Source organism: Triticum aestivum, chromosome 7D, assembly GCF_018294505.1.
Source record: "Triticum aestivum cultivar Chinese Spring chromosome 7D, IWGSC CS RefSeq v2.1, whole genome shotgun sequence".
Classification (NCBI taxonomy): Eukaryota; Viridiplantae; Streptophyta; class Magnoliopsida; order Poales; family Poaceae; genus Triticum; species Triticum aestivum.
Window position 1 is genome coordinate 31,455,583 of NC_057814.1, and position 9,556 is coordinate 31,465,138.

Below are 9,556 nucleotides of genomic sequence, written 5' to 3' on the forward strand. Positions count from 1 at the left end.
CAGTTTAGCCCGTATCTTCGGCTCATGGAGTAGCACATATATATATAGGTTTCTTTTTGAAGAGTAAAAACAGTATAGGTTGCATATTCATGGTTGACATACGAAGAGTGATTATAGGGCCCAGTCAACTCAATTTGTCTTTTGGGTCAGTCGATTTGTTCCCAGGTGCTAGTTGGAAAATGAATGGTTAGATCTCCTTCTTCTACCTCCTGAAGAAAATTGTTCATCGTCTTCCACCCCATGATCTTTATCTGAACCTCTTCTTCCTCTTGCCGCCGCCCAACCTAGGACGAACCGCCTGCCTCCTTTGCCCACGGCCGCCGGTGCCCCCGCCTCGACCTCCCCCTACCGTTGGGCTTGGTGCCGCCCCTGGCCGTCCTTGTAAAGCTGGAAAACTACCCGATCTGTTTGGCGAACCTACACCACCAGCTCCCCTAAGATAGACCCAGAGACTGTTGTTTCCCGGCAAGCATCTGCACCCTGACACACCAAAGATAGACCTGTTGAGCAAATTAGCAATTTTTTAATTAATCTAATCGATAAATAATCATGAACAAGGCATAAACAGCATTACTCTCATACTGATATTTTATCATGTAGACAGATACTACGCATATAGAAGAAACGTCTATGTAAAATGCTAGTACGGCTATCATCATAGAAATAAACAACATAGGGGTAAACGAGTCATACCCTCCAGTCGGCCAGGTCGAAACCGCAGCGCTGGCGGCAATAGCGGTGGCGTCCTCTGGGCCTTCTTCTCGGCTTTAGTGGACATGATGATGACAAAGGTGACGAGGACATTGTCGAAGTAGTGGACAAAGATGAACAACGGTGAGTAGTTGCGTCGGAGAAGCTCACCAAAAATCTAACCGCCGTTCTCTGCAGGATCGCAAACGCAGGGTTCTGAAGGCCTGTTCTCTCATACATCCGTGCACATGGTGGACGGGATGGGATAGCCGGCAGCAGCAGTGAGCAGAACGATGGTGGGCAGTACCTGAGTCAGTAGCACGGTGCGATCAGATCTGGGTGACGGCTAAAGTTGCCGACGCATCCAATATATTGGCGTGGTCGGGTAGGGAGACGTGGGCTGAACCCACGCCCGAGTCGGCAACAACCAATGATTTGAAGTCTTAGATTAGTGGTGTATCCGTTAATGACTCATAGTTAATGGGCAATTAATTATCCGTTCTTGACCAGAAAAATTGAAGCACACGCATGACATAGGTCTGAGCTCGGCTCGATCACGGAACATGGCGCGTGCGTGGCGAGGCGAGCGGCGGAGAAACGCGCCGGAACCACTCCTATTCTTAAGCTCCAATAGCATGTGAAAAAGGATCGTTTTAAGGAGGTCCAAAACACACCCCCCCCCCCCCCTTTGGCATCGTATTAAACTTCCCACCAACTAGTTATGACCCCCACATGAATCTTTAGAGATGTTTAAAAAAAATTCTTGGATGAGCCTAAAGCCCATCCTATATTTCAACAAGACCCAGAGGCCGCTGTTTCCCGGCGAGCCGGCGGCGACTGCGCGTCCACGCGCCTCTTTCTACCCAAGCAGAGATCGACGGATCCTAATTTACTTTCGAGATCATTAACATGCAGCTAAACGGATTAAAAAAAGCCATAGAATAAAGAAGTCCACTGAAATTGTGCCTTCCGTGTGAATTCTGCATTACTAGGCATCGCCTCCTGCCCAGCAGGACATGACGGCAACATTACACAAACACACAGCTGCAAAATTTCCACATGCTGAAACCATGGCGATGGTGATGCACTAAATTAAGTACCTTTGTACGTTCAGAGATCACGACGCTGGTGATTGCATCGCCAGGCTTCTGATGACAGATGCGACCATTGTGCTCGTCCTCTCCCATGGTGGCCGCCGGTGGTCGTCTCCTCCACGGTTCACTGACAGACCTCACACGAGATTCTACAGTCTGCACGCGGGTCACATGAAAGAAGAGCGCCCACACAATTTGCATTAGTACTACGGTACATGGTCTTTTTTTTGTGGAGATGCCTAACTGCCACATGAAAGATCAGAAAGATCTGACCGGAAGTGTTGTCCGACAACGAGCATAGGCTCCCCTCCGTGTGGTGGCCATTGCGTCCTGCCAGTAGTAAACTGTCATAGAGAGACAGCGGGTGGAGACATAGAGAGAGCCGGAGGACCTGATATTCAAGCTAGTGGCCGGCGTTGCCATAACCCAGAGCCTATGCCTGCCACTAGTAACGGGGATAAACATGCACAAAGGTAGGTAAAGAGGGAGACTAATATTTGTCGACAAGGTGTGGGCGAAGCATGTGGAAATTTAGTGTATTCTCAGCATAAACATGGGAGAGACGCTCTTTAATTACTCGGAACAAACAAAAAATGTATCACATACTTGGCTCCAACCACCAACCTATGCTCAATTCATTCTATACATGGACATCATGTGTGCTTCTCAAATGGACATACTGTACACAGATTCTAACACACGGAGTACTTCCACGTGGAACTCTACATTCGACTTTTCCCTGGCACGTCTAATGGATGCTGGGTTTGGATCTTGCATTTTCGTGCGCCCAAGCCAGCTTGGTGGCAGTTGTCCACATCCACTTTCGGTTTCTTCTAAAATCTCAACTCGTTGACAGAAAAACATATCAAAAATTCAATGATATTGTACACCTCATAACCCCATGAGTAACAGAAGCAACACCTGCAGAAAAGTTGCATGTGGTTTCGATATATAAAGAGACAGAGTGGGCAATGCTCAGAACCTTTGGGTAAATTATCAGCACTATAGGTGTGATGCTGTTGAATTAATTGTGTGTTTCTCGTGATGAGTGACAATGCTTCTTGCCTTGGCCAGCTGCGCATAACTTTCAGTTGTATATGGAGTGCTTTTCAACGGAACACACTATACACACTTTGACTCAAACAAACGGAGTACGGAATCAGGTTGATTTTTTCCGCACTTGCGTGCTTCTCAGCGGGACGGAATCTAATATGTGTCGAATTTTCTTAGCGGGCGCATGGAGAGGTTTCACAGAGCCATTGTCTACTTTGCCTTTCAGTTTTTTTTTTTCTAAAATCTCAACTCATCAGCAAGAAAAAACATATCAAAAGTTCAATAAGAGAGCGCACACCTTATAACGTCATGACCAACAGAAGGAACACGTACAGAAATTTCGTTGTTCACATGCCGATCATATGTGGCGTTAGTAATTGTTTTCATTTCGCTCTAATTTTCCTGCTCCTTTTCACAGCAAAGAGCTGCAACTCATATTTATGTTTTCAAACTCAAGATGGTGGACCAAGCTTACAGTTAAGTTATCAGCGTGTAAGAGCAACTCCAATCACGCTGACCCAAACGGACGGTGATTTTGTCGCTTTTTATCCGTTTGGTCGGCCATCCGCTCGGCGTCCGCCCTGTTTTTGTGTTGGGTCGGCCATGCGCTCAATGCCCGCGGCCCATTTCATGTCTGCGCATAAATTTGAAAGGCCACGACTATAGATCATGCCAACGGTCATGTCATCACCCAAAGATCATGTCGACATCATGCCAGCGGTCGGCACACAATGCCAGCCTTAAAAAAACCACCACGCGGTCCATGCTGGCGCACTTGCCAGCGGCCGGCACGCATGCCAGCACACAAAAAGGGGCAGGAATTCAACCACGCCATCTCGGCCGTGGTCATGCCAGCACACTTGTCGGCATAAAAAAAGGGGTGGCGCTCGCCACCATAGTCAATCGTCGTCGAACTTGAGCATGTTGGTCTGCATCTTCTCGAACCATGGCCTCTTTCTCAGCGACACGGTGTTGAGGTCCACCTTCATGATCTCCACCCTATCATCATGCTCGCGAGCGCCACTTCTTTCGCCTTGGTCTTGGCATTGGCGGCCTCGATCTCGAGCATCTTGGCTTGCTTCTCTGCCTCCATCTCAAGCATCTTGTCTTGCTTCTCCGCCTCCATCTCAAGCCTCCTCCTTTGAATCTCCGCCTCCATCTCAAGTATCTTGGCTTGCTTCCCCGGAGAGTCAGGAGGATTGCGGATAGACATGGAAGCCGGGAATCGGGTGCGTGGTAGACGCGCGCGGCGACTCTGGCAGCACCGTCCGAGAAAATACAGACGAGCCCGTGTTGGTCGCGGCCACAACGGCGTTGACGAGCCCGTGCTTGCCAGGGTATAGCCCTAGGTAGATCAGGGCCTCCCTCGTTGCCGCCTCCACTTGGGCATTGGTTTCCTCCTACTGTGCGGTGGCGGTGAGGGCGGCGACGGCCGCTGCTTCATCCCTTGCGTTCGTCGCGTGCCTCCGGCCCTTCCTCTTGGCCGACTACCCGGCCCGCTCCTCGGGCCTCAGCTGCTTCTTCTTATTTGGCGGCACGGCAGTCTTGCGGGGGCGTGGGGCTTGCCTTTGCCGGAGGGGGAGAGGGTGAGGCCGGACAAGGCGAGGGAGGCGAGGCCGGCGGCGGCATCAAGGTCGTCGTCCATGGCGAGCAGCCGGGAGCGCGAGCGGGTGGGAGCACGAGCGGGTGGGAGGTTTTTGAAAATTGGAGGGAAATGCCGGTCGCATTGCCAGCGGGCCAGGGGGAGTAGGTGCGCGCCACGCGCGTCCGCCTCATGTCTGCGCCGTTGCAAATGAGGCCCAAAATTGGGCCCGGAATGGGTCGGTAGGTGGACGAAAAGCGGATGCGCGTCTGTTTGGGTTGGCGCGTTGGGCCAACTTTTCTATCCACGGCAACCCAAACAGACACGCGCGGATGAAATGGATAGGCGCGTTGGAGTTGCTCTAAACTGGCGCGAATACGTACCCAGATGCGCGAGTTAATTAGAGCATCTCCAAGAGGCGCGCTATATAAGCGCCGCGCTGAAAAATCAGTGTTCTTTGCGCGCGCTACCGCTCCAGCAGAGGCGCAAAAATCGAGCGCGCGGCATATCTAGTTCTGCGCGCGGGCCGAAACGCCATCGCGCGCCGCTTGTTTGCTGCGCCCGCTCCCGCGTGCTGGACTCTCGAGCGCTCGCTCGCAACTCCACCTACCCCATCCAGGCGCGGCGCCGCCGCCGCCCGCGCCACCCCATTTATTCTGGCGACCGTTCCGGCGCTTCCCCGGCCTATCCCCGCGCCGCGGCGGCTTCCCCCGTCTCCCTCTAGTCACCGCCGCCCCTCGCGCGCGGCAGTCCTCGGACGAACAGCGCCCGGGCGCTCACTGCCGCTCGGTGCCCGCAAGGTGTTCGACAAAACGCCCGCAAGGTATGTATTTCTCAAACTTCATGAATTTGGTGCATGTTGATTGTAGTTTTTATAGCCTAGTATTGAACATTGTAGATGAGTTCGTCGTATGATTCTTCCAAAGAAGAGTTTGATATGGAAGAGGAGGAGGATCTTGCAATGATCCTAGCTATGCACATCAATAAAAAACCGACGCACGGTGGTTCGGTTACGGGTCGGTAGAAAATTTGGAGGGATAGGATCGATGCCGATAACAGATTGATGATGCACTATTTCGTGGAGAATCCCACATACCCGAGGCCGTACTTTCGTCGCCGGTTTAGGATGAGCACCGAGTTGTTCAGGCGCATTGCAGAGAAACTAGCGAGCCATGACCGGTTTTTTCAGCAAAGGAGGAATGCCGCCGGAGAGCTCGGGCATATCACCTTTCAGAATGTGACAGCCGCTTTGCGTATGTTGGCATACGGTATCCCGGCTGATCTAGTTGATGATCACTTTGCCATGTTTGAGAACCAAGCCATCATGTGTGTCAAGCGCTTCGCAGTCGGAATTGTCCAAGTGTTTGGCCAGGAATATTTGAGATCTCCCAATGCTGAAGACGCCGCAAGGCTATTGGAGATGAACAAAGCCCGCGGCTTCCCATGTATGCTTGGCTCAATAGATTGCATGCATTGGAGTTGGAAGAATTGTCCCAAGGCATGGTACGGGCAATTCCACGGCGAAAAAAAAGGTTCCACTATAATCCTTGAAGCGGTGGCCAATCAAGAGACTTGGATTTGGCATGCTTTCTTTGGAATGCCTGGATCTTTGAATGACATCAACGTAGTCAACCGGTCACCACTGATGAATAAGATTGCAAATGGTGATTTGCCACCGGTGCAGTTTGTAGCAAATGGCCGTAGATACAACTATGGCTACTATCTTGCAGATGGCATCTACCCAAAGTGGCAAACATTTGTGAAGCCGTTGAAAAAACCGGAAGGTAAGAAAAATCTTGATTTTCACAATGCTCAGGCGGCGGCTAGAAAAGATGTGGAGAGAGATTTTGGGACTTTGCAAGCCCAATTTGCTATTGTGAGAGGATCGGCTAGATTTTGGGATCAAAAGATGCTTTGGTACATCATGCACGCTTGTGTGATTATGCACTACAAGATCATCGAGAATAAGCGTGGCCAAGATATAGACTACTCTCAGTATGAGTTGTTGGGACATACCGTGCGAGTGCGACGGAGGGCTGAAAAGGTGGCCCGTTTTGTTGCCTCCTATCATGCCATTCGACGTCCCGCAGCGCATGATGATCTTCCGAAGGATCTCATTGACGAGTGGTGGGCTTGGAATGGCCGACAAAGAGCATCATGATTTGTGCGTTTGATGTTGATTGTTGAACTATTTGTTGTATTATTGAACTATTTGTTGTATTGAACGATAAACTATTTGTTTGAGTTGTAATAACGAAATTGAAATATTTATTGTTGATTTATTTTGTTTGTGTTCGATTTTTTGCTTGTGTTTGGAATGCATATATTGTTTGTGCGAGAGTCGCGTGCGCTGTATTTTTGCGCGCTGCTGGAGCCAGCGCTGCCTGCCGCGCCAAACCAGACGATGGGCCTGCGGCAAAGTAGTTTTTAGCGCGCGGCGCGGTGGGCGGCTGTTAGAGATGCTCTTAGCTGCTTCCGTTGAAGAATCAAGTGTCGTGGTTTATTTGATGGTGATAGAAATACAAGTATATATAGGATGCCTACGTCTGGGTGGGCCGGGAAGAGCACACCGACGGTGACACGCCGTGTCATAATGTGGACTTATTGTTCCCGAGCTGGTGGAGCTTCGGTGGACGCAAGGACGGCCGCGCCAGGGGCTCCCGGGCCACGCACCTCAACGCCAACGCGAGCGTGGCGAGCACCACGTCCAACCTGTACTGCCCGTGCAGCCCGCCGTCGATGAACGCGTCACCCTGTCGAGCAGGTCGTCCTTGGTGCCGTCGCCGTCGCCCAGGCGGCCCAGCCGTTCCGCTTCCTTCCAAAACAGCACCACCTTCCCGTCGTTCTCATGGCCGTCGTCGCCGTCCAGTGCCACCGCCGCCTCCTTCCCGGACAAGAGCTCAAGCAGGACGACGCCGAACACGAACACGTCGAGCTGGGGGCCGATCAGCCCGCGCTCCATGTACTCCAGCGCTAGGTAACCCTGTGTGCCGACCCCGTTGCGGGTCATCCACAGGACGCCGTCGACGGCCGAAGTTTGAGAGCTTCACGCGGAAGCACGCGTCGAGGAGGATGTTGCTGGTCTTGAAGTTGTTGTGCACGTAGGGAGGGTCGATGTAGTTGTGCAGGTAGTTGAGCCCACCTGCCACGTCCAGCGCCACCTGCACGCGCTGGCTCCACCCGAGCACCTCGCCGCCGTGGACGGGCAGCCAGTTGCTGAGCGCGCCGTTCTCCGCGAACTCGAACACCATGTACGTGTTGCCGCCGTGCATGCAGAGGCCCGACAGGTGGATGAGGCTCGAGTGGTTGAGGCGCGCCAGAATGCTCACCTCGGCCTCAGAGCCCACATGGTTGCCGGGCACGCGCTTCACGGCCGCAGCGCCGCCGTCGATCACCGCGTGGTAGACCGACGAGCTCCGGATATATACGCCGTTCCTCCGAGAAACCTGATGTGGACCTCTCTAGATCCCCGTAGTCGTGCATATGGTCAGCAACCAGCCAACCACACCGCCTCGCGAACGTCCACTGCCTCCACCGTTGGCCACATGAAAGCTCCCTTCGCCGGAGCTATCCATGGGGTGGTCTTCTTCTTGTTTTGGTCGCCGTGCCGCCAGCACTGACGCCATAGCAAGAAGAGAACGAGCACGGCACCCAAAGCAAGAGCGCTGCATCCAGCACCAACGCCGAAGGCGGTCCACCACCGGCTGGATTCACTGGAACTTACCGGCGGGACCAAATCAGATGATGGTGCTGGTGGATGTAACGGGTAAACGGTGGCGTCGTCGGTGATGCCGCTGGCATGAAGCAGGGCCTGGTAGTGCGCGCGGAAGCGTTCAGCCATGATGACGGGGACGTAGTCGTCCCAGTCGAGGACGTAAGTGACGAGGAACCTCACCCCGGCCGACGGGCACGCGCAGCAGAGCGGCATGGTGATGTTGCCGGAGATGCTCGCCGGAGCACCTCCTTCCCCCCTCTCTCTCTCTCTCCCTTTCACTCTCTGAAACTCAGACGAAGAACAGAGACAGGTATTTTTGTCATCGCCGCGGTGATCGTCTTCATCAACATCACCATCCTCATCTCTTTTACGCGGTCCAATCTCCCGCACCACGTTGTAATCCCTACTTGAACATGGTGCTTTATGCCACATATTATGATCCAATAATGTGTTGTCATCCTATGATGTTTTGAGTAGATATCCTTTGTCTTTGGGTTGATTGATGATCTAGATTGGTATGAGTTGTATGTTTTATTTTGGTGCAGTCCTATTGTGCCCTCCGTGTCGCGCAAGCGAGAGGGATTCCCATTGTAGGGTGTTGCAACACGTTCATGATTCACTTATAGTGGGTTGCTTGAGTGACAGAAGCATAAACCCGAGTAAGGGGGTTGTTGCGTATGGGATAAAGGAGACTTGATGCTTTAATGCTATGCTTGGGTTTTACCTTAATGATCTTTAGTAGTTGCGGATGCTTGCTAGAGTTCCAATCATAAGTGCATATGATCCAAGAAGAGAAAGTATGTTAGCTTATGCCTCTCCCTCATATGAAATCGCAATAGTGATTACCGGTCTTGTTAACAATTGCCTAGGACAATTCCGCACACCGACCCATCATTATTCCACACTCGCTATTTGTAATATTCAGTAATATATTTTAACTTTATGATAACATCACCTACTTTTATGTTTTAGCTCTCCGATATCCTGCAAAGTTATCCTCTTCATACCCACAACGTAGTTTTGATTCTCGTTTCTAGTTGGAAGCAAACGTTTGGTGTACGTAGAGTCTTATCAGTGGCAGATAGGACTTGAGAGAATATTGATCTTACCTTTAGCTCCTTGTGGGTTCGACACTCCATACTTATCACTTCCACCTTTGGGAATTGTTACGATGATTCCTTGCACTTGGGGATTATCAAGCTCTTTTCTGGCGCCGTTGCCGGAGAGCAATAGCGTGGGGTTGATATTCTCGTGTGTGCTTGTTTGCTTTCTTCACTAAGTAGATTCTGTTTTTCCTTTTTGTTTCTGTTTAGTTGTGGGTGAAACATACAAAAAAAATTATAGAATGAAAATACAAAAAAAATTACTTGCCTACCATGCCTAAAAAGTTTTTCAAAAAGAGAAGTGATTGGAAAGTTATGT

General features: G+C 51.3%; 1 pseudogene; it reads right to left on the reverse strand.

Annotated features, from left to right (window-relative positions):
• Positions 1-7,007: 7,007 nt before the first annotated feature.
• Positions 7,008-8,347, reverse strand: LOC123170690 (protein LYK5-like; annotated as a pseudogene).
• Between the last annotated feature and the right edge of the window lie 1,209 nt (positions 8,348-9,556).